This window comes from Lepus europaeus, chromosome 15, assembly GCF_033115175.1.
Source record: "Lepus europaeus isolate LE1 chromosome 15, mLepTim1.pri, whole genome shotgun sequence".
In the NCBI taxonomy this organism is placed as follows: Eukaryota; Metazoa; Chordata; class Mammalia; order Lagomorpha; family Leporidae; genus Lepus; species Lepus europaeus.
This window is the reverse complement of record NC_084841.1, coordinates 60,913,729-60,929,556: the sequence shown is the minus strand read 5'-3', so window position 1 is coordinate 60,929,556 and position 15,828 is coordinate 60,913,729. Positions and strand designations below refer to the sequence as shown.

The 15,828-nt window shown below is 44.5% G+C and overlaps 1 pseudogene; it reads right to left on the bottom strand.

Moving 5' to 3' along the window:
* Window positions 1–4,108: 4,108 nt before the first annotated feature.
* On the bottom strand, window positions 4,109–6,075 carry LOC133774676 (syncytin-1-like; annotated as a pseudogene).
* Window positions 6,076–15,828: the final 9,753 nt, after the last annotated feature.

Genomic DNA, 15,828 nt, shown 5'->3' with positions numbered 1-15,828 from the left:
CATGAGCATTAATGAGTATGCCATAACACACATGGCCAGTAGTCGAGGCTTACAGGAAACAAGTGATTTCCCAAATTTCTATCATGGAATGGAGTTCTTATTACCTTGAAGCAAATTGCCTGAGAGCAAATCTCAGTTGGAACAGACAACATATCTGGCAGACACAGGCTACTTGCAGAAAGGTCATTATGGATCCAGACCTTGCAATGTATGGTTGGCAGACATTCCAAGAGCAGTGCTGCTCCTGTGAAGTCACAGAATGGGTGCTGAATCTCAAGTAGAACATGGTTACTCCACTGAGCTTCCTTCAGTATATTCAGTGTGCTTCCATGGCCATAAGCAGAAAGGCTGCTGAAAAGAGTAGACAGCGAAATTTCTCATAAGAAGTTCACTCCAGGAAATGGCCATCACCACTGTTCCATGGGCAGGTGAAAGCACTTGGTGAAGTGACTTAAGGTGAGAAACCACTTTTGGGTATGATGAAGAGTACATAATGATTTTCCTGGAAGACCTTATTCTCATTCTCACAGTATATACAATTTGGAAGCAGTGTGGTCACAATGATTCCAACGAGGCCTACTTAAATGGAGCCAAGAGATATTTTGTGCTTGTGTCACCTGCCAGGAGTAGAAGTCATCTCCCCTTGGCAAGGTTGGAAACTCCATTCTGTTTCCTGAGTGTTCACCAAACGAAGCACATACATGAGCCTTAATTAGAATGCCATAACACACAAGGCCAAGAGTTGAAGGTTACGGAAAACAAGTGATTTCCCAAGTTCCTGTGATGGAAAGGAGTTCCTATCAACTTGATATGCAGCTGAGAGCAAATTTCAGTTGGAATAGACTACATATCTGGCAGACACAGGCTAATGGCAGAGTGGTCATTATGGATACAGAGCTTACAATGTATGGCTGGCAAACACTCTGAGGGCTGCATTTCTCCTGTGACCTCACAGAATGGTTTAACAGTTAGAACATTGTTACACCATTGAGCTTCCCCATTACGTTCAATTTGCATCCATGATCATATGCAGAGAGCCTGCTGAAATGGATAGTCAGGGAAGGGACTTTTCCAAAAGGAGTTCATTCCCAGAAGATGGCCATCAATGCTGTTCCCTGTGGCAGGTGACACCATTTGTTGAAGTGACTTCATGCCAGACACCACTTTTCAACGTGATGAATTATTCTGTAGCTACAGCAGTAGCACAGTGATTTCACTGCAGGAAATTTATTCTCGTTCTGACAGTGTATATGATTCAGAAGCTGTGTGGTCCCAACAATTCTAACAAGGCCTACCTTAATAGCACTGAGACATATGTTGTGCCTGTTTCATCTGTTGGCAATAGAATTAGTCTCCCTTTGTCAAGGTAGAATATAATTTCCGTTTCCAGAGTGTTCACTGACTCTTGCAAATAAATGAGGAGCCTTAATGAGTATGCCATACACTCAAGGAGAAAAGGTAAGTGTTACTAGAAAAAAGTGACTTCCCAAAGTTCTTTCTTGGAATGGCATTCCTACCAGCTTGGTATCCACTTGACAGTACATTCCTTTTGGAGAAGACAACATACCTGGCAGCCATATGCTACTGTCAGAATGGTTGTTTTGGATCAAAGGCTTACAGTATGATTGGCAAACACTCCGAGGGCCATCTTGCTCCTGTGATTTCACACAATAGGTATGATATCTCATTTAGAATACAGTTGCTCTGCTGAGCTTCCTAGATATGTTCAGTTTGTATCCATGATCATACTCAGAGAGCCTGCTGAAACAATTAGGCAGAGAAGTGACTGTTCCCCAAAAGAAGTTCACTTCCAGAAGTTGGCAGTCACCACTGTTCCCTGGGGCAGTTGACTCCATTTGGTGGAGTGACTTCATAACAAACACCACTTTTCAGCATGACTAAGTGTTGGGTAGTTACTCTAATGTACTGATTTCACAGAAGGACACTTATTCTCATTCTGACAGTGTATGGGCTTCTGAAGCATTGTGGTCCCAATGATTCCAACAACATCTACCTGAATCAGGCATAGAAGGGACTTTTCCTTAAAAGGAGTTCACTCCCAGATCATGGCCATCACCATTGTTCTCTGGGGCATTTGATGCCACACAACACTTTTGGGCACAACAAAATATTGAGCATCTACATTCTCATTCTCACAGTACATGCACTTCAGAATCCCTGTGGTCCCACAGATTTTAATGAGGCCTACATGAATCATTCTAAGAGGTATGTTCTGCCTGTGTCACCTGCCAGGAATAGAAGTAGAGACTAGGCAAAGTGGAAACTGTGTTCAGTTTCCAGAATGTTTACCGACCAATGCATGTGCATGAGCCTTAATGAGTATGAGGTAACACACAAGGTTAGTAGCTGAGGGTTACTGAAAACAAGTGATTTCCCAAAGTTCTTTCATGGAATGGAGTTCCTACTAGCTTGGTATCCATATAATAACAAATTTCAGTTGGAATGGATGACATATCTGGCATCCACAGCCTACTGGGAGAGTGGATATTTTGGAAATAGAGTTTGCAATGTATGATTGGCAAACACTCCTGGTGCCACATTGCTCCTGTAATTTCATAGAAATGTACCATTTCTCAATTAGAACACAGTTGCTCTGCCAAGTTTCCCTAGTATGCTCAAATTGCATTGATGATCACACACAGAAAGCCTGCCAAAATTAGAAAGCAGCGAATTAACTGATCCTTAAAAGGAGTTAACTCCCCAAAATGTGCCTCCACCACTGTTCCCTGAGGCTCCTGACAACATTTGGTGAAGTGACTTCGGCCCAGACACTGCTTTTCAGAACAGCAAAGTATTGAGTAGCTACAGCAACATCGTGATTTTGCTGGAGGGACCTTATTCTCGTACTCACAATGTATGCACCTCTAAAGCAGTGTTGTCCCAGAAATTCCAATTAGGCCTACCTGAATGGTGCCGAGATTTATGTTGTATCTGTGTTGCCTGCCATCAAAAGAAGTAGTTTCCTCTGGACCAGATGGAAACTCCACTTTGTTTCCTGAGTATTCACAGACAAGTACCCATACATGAGCCTTAATGAGTATGCTGTAACACACAAGGCAAGGAGTTGAGTGTTATGGGAAATAAGTGAATTCCCAAAGTTCTGTCATGGAATGGCGTTCCCACCAGCTTGGTATCCACCTGACAGCCAATTTCAGTTGGAACAGATGACATATCTGGCAGCACCAGGCTATTGGCAGAGAGGTCATACTGGATCCACAGCTTGCAATGTAGATTTATTGAACACTCCGGAGGCTGCATTACTCCCATGATTTTACAGAATGGGTGTTGTATCTCAGTTAGAATACAGTTGTTCCACTGCACTTTCTCAGTATGCTGAATTTGCATCCATAGTCATAGCCAGAGAACCTGCTGAAATAAGTAGGGAGGGAACTGACTGCTCCCCAAAAGCAGTTTGTCCCATCCCGCGGACGTCAACTAGGGCCAAGTACCTAGAATGGGGAATGAAAGGGACAGGAGACACAAAGATGACAGCAAGACAACATGGCTGTTCAAGCTGTGTCTTTATTTTTTAACCACTCACTTATATCATGAAGGCAGGATGTCGGGTGGGGGGAGGAGGGTAGTTTACCTTGCAGCTGCAATGCCTGTGCAAGCAGAGGGAGGTCACAAGGTTATCTTGCAACTGCAATGCTTGTGCAGGTGGGGGAATGGTCATAAACTCTTAAGACACAGGGTGTCATTATCAGTACTTTCCGGCCTGGGCTGCTTAGCTCTACTTCAGTAGTTTACCGCTAAGAGGCCACATGTTGCTCGGTCCCCGACATCTCCCCCTTTCTTATCAATTAAACAGAAATGGCTACTGGTTAGGCCAAGTGTGATGAATGAGCAGTGCCTGTCTTAGGAATTGAGCCGGAGCTCCAGCACCTCTTACCCATCATTGGATATCCTTGCCAGTCCCCAAGGACTCCTGTCTTAGGTGGGTGAGGTTCCGGGAAGGTGCCCATCATTGGCTTACTGCTCATTTAATTGATAAGCCTGGGACCCTTCCTGGGCTCCCTACTGGGGCAGTGGCAGACTGAAGGGGAGAGTCAGTTGTTGGAGCGACCGTGACCTCACCGGCCAGACCTCACTGGCCGGAGAGAGAGACAACGTTTTTCAGGGGATCTTTCATGGCCAGACTTATGTAATGTATTTGAATCAGTCTGGCTGCTAAATTATCTACTTGCTGTTTGATAAAGGTCATCAGCTTATTGAAAAGACAAGGATCTACAGATAGTGTAACAAGCAAACCAGCAATGGGGCCTAAAAGTGGTAGCAAATAGGGAAGCAGTCCATTCCATCCCGTCCAAAAGGGATTTTCAGCCATGGCACGTCGATGACGCTCCAGATCTTCTTGAAGTGTCTTGATTTTATCGCAAACAATGCCAGACTTGTTAGCATAAAAACAGCATTTTTCCTTTAAAGCCAAGCAAATACCTCCCTGTTCAGTGGTAAGCAAGTCTAAGCCTCTACGATTTTATAAAACCACTTCTGCTAGGGAATCAATTTGATCTTGAAGGTCCTGAATGGTGGTGGGTAGGGTTTGTACATCATTAATAAGTTGTTGGGACAATTCTCTATATTTTTGGACCATGATTCCCAGTCCTGTGGGTCCTGTAACCACAGCTGTGGAAATTCCCAATGTGGCCAATAAAGGAATAAATTGAACAGCTTGCTTTTGTCTTTCTGCAATATAATCAAAGGAGGGAATAGGGACAGGGGTATTTCCATCAATAATTTCTACATTGGGAAGAAGCATAGCATGCATGCAATTACCGGTCCAATTTGTTGGTAAAATGGTATAAGCTAAATTATCCCTACATACAAAAATGGTGGAATTAGGGGCATAAAGAGGATAATCTACTGTTATACTATTTGTGCAGAAAGGAGCAAGGCCTACATCGATATTGAAGGAATTATTGTTAGGAGATTTATAAAGGCAAGTGATATTTTCCATTGGGACAGGAAGAACAGGAAAAGGCTGTATAGGGGGGCAACCAAAGGAGATATTTATTAAGTGGCAGAAAAAATGGCAAGAGGGAGGGGGGGTCCCTGGTGTAAACAGAGCCAGCAGCCTTTTGCAAGGTCTGGGGCAGAGAGATTAAGCAGTTTATGGGTGTTGGTAAGGATATCCATGGTATTGACATCCAAGTCTTCATTTCCTCTGGAATGAACTTTAGCCGGGGGGTGGTAATGAAGGGAAGGGTAAAGGCTCTCAAATGGGGTTTTGAGTGTTTTTTGTGTTTTTAATTGTTTAAGGGTATCCTGAGGGCCTGCACCATCAGACACTCCCACAGGGGCTATAGGGTACCAGCAGGCTACTTGTCCCTTAGGGGGGCAGGGAGGAGAGCTGAGGCATGAAGAAGACAAGTCTCCTCCGAACGCTCCCCCATGATCTCCTGTTATAGTGGCAAACAATACATGTTGATCCCCTCATTACAGGTTTGATACTGAGTATAACAGGAGGAGTGCACGGAGTAATGGATAGTACTATTGCATTCTGATGGGCATTGATCCCCAGGGCAGGAAGAGTCTAGTTTAGGTTTGAGAATACAGTGCCATTTGGAATCTGTGGCAGCCGGATACGCAGTTTTATCTCCGCAGTCATGTGTAAAATGCGGCTTACTATTGAGGACTGGGAATCCATAGGAGGTTGATGTTTGTGGGAGGGATTCTATTATGCCCCTGGAGCAGATACAAGGGTCATGCTGTTGAAGGAGTTTTTGAATGGCCTGAGAGTTGTCTAACCCTGCAAAGACTGGTGGAGCCCAATGGATGGTGTAGATTGCCATTATCAGGAGAGCAAGGAAGAGGGCCATTTTATTAGGGCCCTTCAGAGGGGTTAATCAGTGAGCCCTCAGGAAATGTGGCAGGGGAAGAGAGAATAGAGAGAAGATAATATACACAAATAGCAACAATGGCAACAATGCTGACAATAACAAGGAGTCCTGTAATGAGTTCCAGTAGAGTCCAGCCGGGTCTTTTCATTCCTGTAAACACAAGGGGAAAATATCCTCAGGGCCGGATGTAGGCTCTGGTGTAGGGTTAATATTAGAAGAGTTTGATGAATTAGCTTATTTAATTAATCTTTCAGGCAGCCATCTTGGCATTGATTGTTTTTGATCCAGAATGCAGGCTGACCCCCGTCCCCAAATAAGCACAGGATCGGGGCCGTGCCATCCACTAGTGAGGGGGTCTCGCCACATCACCATAGGTGGGGCCGTTTCAGGGGAAGGATGCCAGTGGCGATCTGTGGCTGAATGACTATTATTATCCAAGGTTAATAAATTTAGTACAAAGAGCGCATGAGTCAATCGGTCTCTGGGAGAGACAAAGGATAAGGAAGTGGCTTCAAGCCGAGTGAGCCAGGTTTTCAGCATTTGATGGGCTCTTTCAATAATCCCCTGACCCAGTGGATTGTAGGGGATTCCTGTAATGTGATTAATATGGAGAGCCTCACAAAATTGTTTAAACTTAGCGCTGACATAAGCAGGACCATTATCTGTCTTAATTTTAACAGGTTTTCCCAGTACAGAATGAGCCGTGATAAGGTGCGAGACAGCATCCTTAGCAGCTTCTCCTGTATGGGGGGAGGCAAAGACAAAGCCACTGTAGGTGTCTATGGAGACATGAAGATACTTTAGCTTGGCAAATTTTGGGAAGTGTGTGACATCCATTTGCCATAGTTGATTAGGGAGAAGACCACGCGGATTGACTCCCAAATGTGGTACAGGTTGGCTTGTAACGCATGAGGGGCATTCTTTATTTCACGAGCCTGTTCTTGTGAAATTTTACAAAACAAATGGAGAGATTGAGCATTTAAGTGATGCAACCTATGCAAGTTTTGAGCTTCCTGCACTGTTCCCACAACTGTGGGGAAGGCAAGCCTCGTAGCAGCATCTACCTGGGCATTACCTTCTGAGTTTTGAGCTTCCTGAACTGTGCCCACAACTGTGGGGAAGGCAAGCCTCGTAGCAGCATCTACCTGGGCATTACCTTCTGAGTTTTGAGCTTCCTGCACTGTGCCCACAACTGTGGGGAAGGCAAGCCTCGTAGCAGCACCTACCTGGGCATTACCTTCTGAGAGTGATCCTGGTAGGCTTGTGTGTGCCCTAATATGTCCCAAATAGAAGGGCTGTTGTCTTTCTCATATTAGCTTTTGAATTTGTATAAACAAGGGCATAGAGTTGGAAGTTGTTTTAAGAAAAGGAGAAGTTTCAAGCAACGGAATGGAGTGAGCTGCATATGCACTATCAGTATAAATATTTACAGCTTAACTGGAAAACTGTGTAAAGACTTGAAGTATGGCATACAGCTCAACCAACTGGGCCGACTGATAAGATGTTTTAAAAACATGGGAACGGTTGTCTGCCACAAAGGCAGCCATCCCACTGGACAACCCATCTGTAAATACTGTAACAGCCTTTGGAATGGGATTGTTTTTTGTATTTTTTGGAAAAATAAAGGAATAGGATTGGGCAAACTGTAACACGAGGTCATCAGGGAGTTGATTGTCAATGACTCCCATAAATCCTGACATGGCTATTCCCCAGTCATCAGAAGTTTGAAGAAGGAACTGAGTCTGTTCTCGGGTATATGGCACTACTACAACATAGGGGTCTTTTCCAAAATATTGGCGGGAAAGGAAACGAGCTTTGATGATTATTGAAGCAACCTGAGACAAATATACTGTAATTACTTTAGATGAGGAAATGGGGACATGCACCCAGAAAAGAGGTTGACCTTTTTTATTGGGCATGAGGGATTTTTGCCAAAAAACTCCAGTGGCCATTACTAAAAATCCGAATATCCGAGCCCATGTCTATCTGTTTTAGAGGGTGCTGTAATAGGTTGAGGTATGTCCTGTCTCATTTTTCCAAGTCCTGTGCCAGGCACATAATCCATGCGCAGCATTTGTTGTGTGACCACAGCACTGGGGCTGCACAGGATAACTTCCATTTGGGAGAGAATGTCACGTCCCCACAGGTTAACAGGGAGGCCTGGTAATACAAAAGGAGTCACAGTGCCCTGATCGCCTTCCTTATCTTTTTAATGTAATACCCTTGAACTGACTTGGGGGTTGTTGGACTGGCCTATACCTCGCAAATCGGTGAGAGATGCTGTCATCGGCCAATGGACCGGCCAGTGATCTTGAGATATGACTGTGGCATCCGTCCCTGTATCAAAAATGTCCTTGAAATCCTTTCCTTTAATAGTAAGGGTTAACACAGGCCTATTTTTTGTAATTGGCTGGACCCAATAAGTATCCGAGGAGCCCAAAGGGATAATGCCTTGGGGCCTGGAAGAAATTGAGGATGTATTTCCAGTAATTAAAGGCAGAAGAACCAGTTGTGCTAGATGGGTGCCCTGTGGAATGACAGCTACTCCATTAATAGTGGGTGCTAGGATTTTTATCTCCCTGGTAAAGTCACCGTCAATAATACCGGGAAAAACTTGAATGCCTTTAAGGGTGGCTGATGCTTGGCTGAGAATAAAAGCACAAGTACCCAAAGGCAAGGAGCCCCGCACCCCTGTAGGGATAATTTGTGGGCCCTGGGTGGAGTCTAATATTGTATGGGAGGCGGTACAAAGGTCCAGCCCTGAGCTACTGGGGTTGCTCTTGGAGGGAGGCAATTGTTGAAGTATTTGCTGAGACTGAGGCTGGGAGGGGACAAACCGTAGTGCCCCAGGGTTTGTCCTTTGAGATACTGGGGCCAGGGGCTGGCCCCTCTTCCAGTTTTCCAAACTTTGTTCTTTAATGAATTACCTTTTTTATTAGTTTTGGAGCCACATTTATTGGTCTAATGCCTATTCCTTTTGTACTGGGGGCAAGTCCCAGGAGGAGTTTCATTTTTATTTTTAGCTTTTGGACGATTTTTGTATATGTCCCTGCTGCCCACATTTATAGCACCCTCGTTTTGTTGAGCATAACCCTCCTTGTTGCTTTTTGTAATGACATACCATGCAGAAAGGCAGGTCCTGAATGTCCTGTTTATAAGTGAATTTATTTTGTTAATCTCTTATGAAAGGGACTGTCACCTCAGCCACAGTAGCCAATTGATCCATGCCCGTATTGTACTTATGTTTGGTAGAATTTACGGTACTGTCAGCATCACTAGGCAATCTTTAATCCATACTGAGAATTAAACATTATCAGTAATCATCACAGGTATGTTTAACATTCAGCTTGACTGCGTGTTCCCCCGGGATGAAACAGCAGTAGCAGAGGCTTGTTCTGGCTCCCTCTTAAAGCCCCCAAGGACAAGGGTGGCTCATTGCCAAGATTTTAGGCAAGCAGTTCGTCCCATCCCGGATCTTGGCCAGAGAGCTGAGACACGAAGCATGCCTACCTGTTATCAGAAGCATTCCTTTATCCTCCTCCCCGGGAACTGGCCAGGCTCCCAAGGAGCAGGAGAAGGTTATCTGGCAGACAAGTTGCTTGTTTATCAGAGCCAAACCTAGATACAAGCCTCTTTATTTTAAAAATCTGTCCTTACATTTGGCCCTAAGGTTGCATTGAGGTGTAGGAGTACTTAACACATTATCACAAGAATACAATACAAATTTCTCATACAAGTATACATTCAGAAATTAAACACAATAATATTTAAGGTGTTTTAAGGATAAATTGAAACATATCTGGGGGGGAATTAGCTTCTTGGGCACCCATGTCGGGGACATAAAAAGCAGTACCATAATTGTTACATTCTTGTAGGTTTGTGGAATCTTAAACATTTGTGACATATTTGGATTTACATTTTTTTTGTAAAGCAAACCAAGCATAATCAGTCTGAGCATTCCTATCAATAATAAGGGTAGAGTTAGTACATAATACAAAAACAGAATGGGTAGTCCAGACACTTTGTCACCACAATTTCTTATTTCACATAGTAATAATAACTTTACAAAGGTAACATTTACTTTAACTGAAATTATGAAAATCCTTTAAACAATTTCCAACTCTTTGCCACTTGACCTCGTCAATTGTTCCTTCCTTGGGAAACCAGGGACACAATTTTTCTACATGCTCAAAAAATGCCTTTAGATTCTTATTTTTAACCCGAACTCCTCGTGTCTTGAGGGCCTCCCTGAGACCTGAAATGAACATTTCCCATGACGATAATGCCTGTCCCATGGCCGTCACTTACCTTGCGCCGTCTTCACTCCGCAGCGTCAACCGAAGCTAATGGTCTCAGGTGGGCAGTTCCGAGCCGGTCGCACAATCACTTGGATCCAAGTTTTCCTCCTGGAAGGCGGCGTTCCTCCAATCTTACAGGCACTCGAACCTCAAGGGCCACACTCGAGCCCCACGTTGGGCGCCAGTTGTCCCATCCCGCGGACGTCAACTAGGGCCAAGTACCTAGAATGGGGAATGAAAGGGACAGGAGACACAAAGATGACAGCAAGACAACATGGCTGTTCAAGCTGTGTCTTTATTTTTTAACCACTCACTTATATCATGAAGGCAGGATGTCGGGTGGGGGGAGGAGGGTAGTTTACCTTGCAGCTGCAATGCCTGTGCAAGCAGAGGGAGGTCACAAGGTTATCTTGCAACTGCAATGCCTGTGCAGGTGGGGGAATGGTCATAAACTCTTAAGACACAGGGTGTCATTATCAGTACTTTCCGGCCTGGGCTGCTTAGCTCTACTTCAGTAGTTTACCACTAAGAGGCCACATGTTGCTTGGTCCCCGACAGCAGTTCACTCCAAGAAGTTCACACACTCACCCCTGTTTCCTGAGGCAGGTGACTCCATTCAGTGAAGTGATTTCAGGGTTATGGGAAACAACTGATTTCCCAAAGTTCTATTCTAGAATGGAGTTTCTACCAGCTTGGTATCCACCAGATAGCAAATTTCAGTTGGAATGGTTGACATATCTGGCAGCCACAGGCTACTGGCAGAGTGTTCATTATGGAACCAGAGCTTGCGTTATATGGTGGGCAAACACTCTGAGGGCTGCTTTGCTCCTGTGATTGCACAAAATGTGTACTGTATTACAATTAGAATACAGTTGCTCCACTGAGCTTCATCATGCTTAATATCCACAATCATACAAAAGATCCTGCCAAAAGATGTAAGCAGGGAAGTTACAGCTCCCCAAAAGGAGTTCACTTCTGGAAGTTGACCCTCACCACTGTTCTCTGTGGCATGTAATTCTATTTGTCAAAGTCACTTCAGGCAAGACACCACTTTTGGCATGACTAAGTATTGAGTAGCTACATAAACATAGTAATTTCGCTGGAGGAACCTTATTCTTGTTTTCAAAGTGAATGTGCTTCAAAAGCATTGTAGTCCCAATGATTCCAATGAGTCCTATCTGAATTGTGCTGAGAGACATGTTGTGCCTGTGTCACCTGCCTAGAATAAAAGTAGTCTACCCTTGAAAAGGTAGAAACTCTGTTCAGATTCAGTGTTGACCATGTGTGTATATTAACATTGATGACTATGCCTTAACACACAAGGTGAGGAATTGAGAATTACAGGAGACAAATGATTTCCCAAAGTTCTGTCATTGAATGGAATTCCTACCACCTTGGTATTCACCAGAGAGCACATTTCAGTTGGAACAGATGACATATCTGGCAGCAACAGGCTACTGGCTAGGTGGTCATTATTGATCCAGAATTTGCAAAATACATTTGGCAAATGCTCTGGGGTTGCATTGCTCTGGTGATTTCACAGAATGGGTACTGTATCTCAATTAGAATACAGTTGCTTGCCTGGGAGTCCTCATTATGCTCAGTTTTTATCCAGGGTCATACCTAGAAAGCCTGCCAAAATGGGTAAGCAGGGAAATGAATACTCCCCAAAAGGAGTACACTCAAGGAAGTTCACCATCACCACTGTCCCCTGGCCAGGTGACTTCATTCAGTGATGTTTCTTGAGGCCTGACACCACTTTTAGCTGGACAAAGGATTCAGTAGCTACAGGAATATAGTTGGACACTCACTACATGTTACAGAGAACACTCAGACCATCTGTGTCTCAGCTTCCAAAGAAACATTTGTTGGGCATCACGTGTGCAGACATCCATGAACACTGTTCCCTGAGCAAAGCTTTGGGGTAGCACCACTCTGGCCCTAGCTGCTTTCCTGTGTGGCCTCTCACTCTTCCTCATAACCTATTATGGCCTGTGGATTTAGAGATCTGTGGAGGTGGAAGATTCAAGGCAGCTCACAAAATTTCATTCTCCTGTGGCCTGGCTCCCAAATATAAGATGTATGAGAGACACCATGGCTAGCTCAGATCAGTCATAGTAACCCCATACTGGCCGTAGGGTCTCAGGGGAATCCTGATGGTAAAACTTACTCAAAGCTCTCTCCCAACACCTCATGCGTCCAGAGCTCCAAGGGTAGGCCTCACTCCACAGTCACATTCCATGACCTGTCTTCTTTTCACCACAAGTTACCATTTGTGACATGAATGGGTATGGGAAAATATCAGGCCTGGAGCAGCTTCCAGCAGGATTAGATTTCAGGGTCAGTGCTCAGTTGAGTTTCTTGTTTGGCCAAGGGGCCAGCTCTAAGGTTAGCTTCAGAGTTTTGGTGCTATAAATCTTTCACAGGGACTTATTGTAAGGACCAGTCTGAAAGCTTGGCCCAGCATTTGGGTTACTTTTTTGTTAGCACTCATATGAAGGTGAGGCTTAGAATGAGGTTTTAGTGCTGAAGCACATGCTAGCTCTCAATTTGGTATCCCATTCAGGGCTAGAGTTAATTGCTATTGGCCAGGTTGCAGTTAATGCTTAACATGACTTTTTTTTTTTGACAGGCAGAGTTAGACCGTGTGAGAGAGTCAGAGAGAAAGGTCTTCCTTTGCCATTGGTTCACCCTCCAAATGGCCGCTATGGCCGGCATGCTGCACCAACCCGAAGCCAGGAGCCATGTGCTTCCTCCTGGTCTCCCATGTGGGTGCAGGGACCCAAGCACTTGGGACATCCTCCACTGCCTTCCTGGGCCACAGCAGAAAGCTGGACTGGAAGAGGAGAAACTGGGACAGAATCTGGCACCCCAACTGGGACTAGAACCTGGGGTGTCGGTGCCACAGGAGGAGGATTAGCCAGGTGAGCCTCGGCGCCGGCCCAACATGACTTTTTGAGATGGGCAGCTAGGCTTGGAGTTTGGCTTGGAGGAGGGGATAGTTAGTTTTAGTTATGAACCACAGGCTTTGTGAGAGCCTATGACAAATGCTTCTGCTACTTGTCATGCATGCACACCATGTTAGCAGCACCCAGTGTGCCTAACTCTGAGGATGCACAGAGGAATCACAATAGAGCAGCCACTTTCTGAGTGATAAGTGACACCTTTTTCCTTCGGGTAGCTTCTGACACAACCCATCTTTCTGATGCTGTTTGTGTATAAGACACATTTGCTGTCGAGGACATGTACCACCAGGTAATATTGTCTAACATAGAGCCTTGTGGACCTCACATTGAAACCAGCCTGAAGCCCAACTGGCAGCATTGCACCCACATAACACTGTGAATGGAAAGCCTCTATATTTCTCCCCATTTCCCCATAAGAGCACCTGTCCACCTTCAAGGAGAAGGTGCCATTTTGACAGCAGTAAATGCTGTCCATGGCTCTTGTGCATGCTGTGACCTTGGGGGATTTCACCAGAGAGAAAAATCTGCATTTTCCACTGACTTGGAGTCTGGCCTGTAGAGCTGACAGTGGGATAGGCACCCTCATATTACTAGGAAGCACCCCCACACTCTCAGCTTATTCCAGACTCCAGGGTTTAAAATGCTGAAGTAGAGTATTCATCTGCATCTGGCTCTGGAAACACCTCTGCTGTTTCCATAGTTGGGCAGGTTCACATGACTGTGAATCCTTTGCACTCCATGGCTTTGGGTGCCTTGTACTCTGTGACTTCAGAATTTTGTGACTTCTGGATAGGGTGTGAGTTGTAGGTAGGACTCTAGGAAATCACTCTCTGTTGAAGGCTCAGAGCTCCCTAACAACCTACTTTGGATCATTGACAGTGTTTTATCCTCACACTGATCTTCTGTGTATTCACTTGCATGTGTGGTTGGGATTGTAACCCCAGGCATTGATCACCTTGGAAGAAAGGAAATGAAGTGTTTATGCCAACAAGCATGATCATGCCCTCTACCCTACTGACAATAGAGGAGATCTGGAACACCCAACTTGGGTCTCACTTGGGGTTCTTGCCCCACCCTTGTGCACTGACCAGAGTACCCTGGCCATAGCCAGCACATGCCTGACCCTCCACTAAGCCACAGAGGCATAGCTCAAAGATAAAGCCCACTAGGGGAAAAACCAATAAGCTTTTCTACAAATTCTTAAAATAAATGCAAATATACAATATGCATGAATAAAGGAAGACAACATGTCTCTCCCAAAGGAATACAACACAATAACATCTTCACAATAGAATGTGAAGGCCAGTGCCATGGCTCAATAGGCTAATCCTTCACCTGCGGCACCAGCACACCAGGTTCTAGTCCTGGTCGGGGCACCAGATTCTGTCCCAGTTGCCCCTCTTCCAGCCCAGCTCTCTGCTGTGGCCCAGGAGTACAGTGGAGGATGGCCCAAGTGCTTAGGCCCTGCACCCGCATGGGAGACCAGGAGAAGCACCTGGCTCCTGCCTTCGAATCAGCACAATGCACTGGCCACAGCACGCTGGCTGTGGCGGCCATTGGAGGGTGAACCAACGGCAAAGGAAGACCTTCCTCTCTGTCTCTCTCTCTCACTGTCCACTCTGCCTGTCAAAAAAAAAAATAGAATGTGAAGATGAAATCATTGATGAAATATCTGAAAAGGAATTCAAAATAATGGTAATAGCATTACTTATAAGCAATGAGAAACAAAAATTCAAGAGTGAAAGAAATTCATACATGACATGGATGTAAAAGTTTCTTATGAGATTGACATTTTGAAGAGAATTCAAAATAAAATATTAGAAATGAAGTATTCACTAGGCCAAATAAATAACACAGAGGAAAGTCTTAACAACACACTTGATGATGCAGAATAAAGAGTATCAGAGCTAGAAGACAAATCTTTGGAAACATGTCAGTAAGACCAAACTAAAAAAGAAATAGAAATTAGAAAAGTTAAAAACAGTGTTGGAGAATTATGGGATGCTATCAACTCAAAATACAAGTTTAGAAGTTCCTGAAATTTTGGAAAGAGACAATGGATAAGAAGGCCTATTCAGTGAAGTAATTTGGAGAAACAAATGGTTATCCAAATAGAAGAAGTACATAGAACTCCTAAGAGACTTCACCAGAAATATCTTACCCATGGTGCATTGGACTTAAACTTTCAAGAGCAAAAAACAAAGAAAACATTCCAAAATGCATGGTGCTGGCAACCCATATTGGTGCCCGTTCATGTCCTGCATGCTCCTCTTCCAATCAAGCTCTCTGCTATAGCTTGAGAAAGCAGTGGAAGATGGCCCAAGTGCTTGAGCCCCTGCATTCACATGGGAGACCTAGAAGAAGCTCTTGGTTCCTGACTTTGGATCAGCTCAACTCTGGCCATTACAGCCATCTGGGGAATAAACCAGCCAATGGAAGACCTTTCTCTTTCTCCCTGTCTCTGTAACTCTACCTCTCAAATAAGTAAGCAAAATCTTCAAGAGAGAGAGAGGGAGAGGAATAAGGGCATTATGTAATGATGAAGGGGTCAATTCAATGGGAAGGTGTGACTAAAAAAATGTAAATACACCCAATTCCAGGGTGCCTTGCTGTTTAAAACAATGTTAGTGGATCTAAAGAGAGATATTGACTCCAATACAACAGTAATGGGGACTTCAACATCCCACTTTCATTAATGGACAA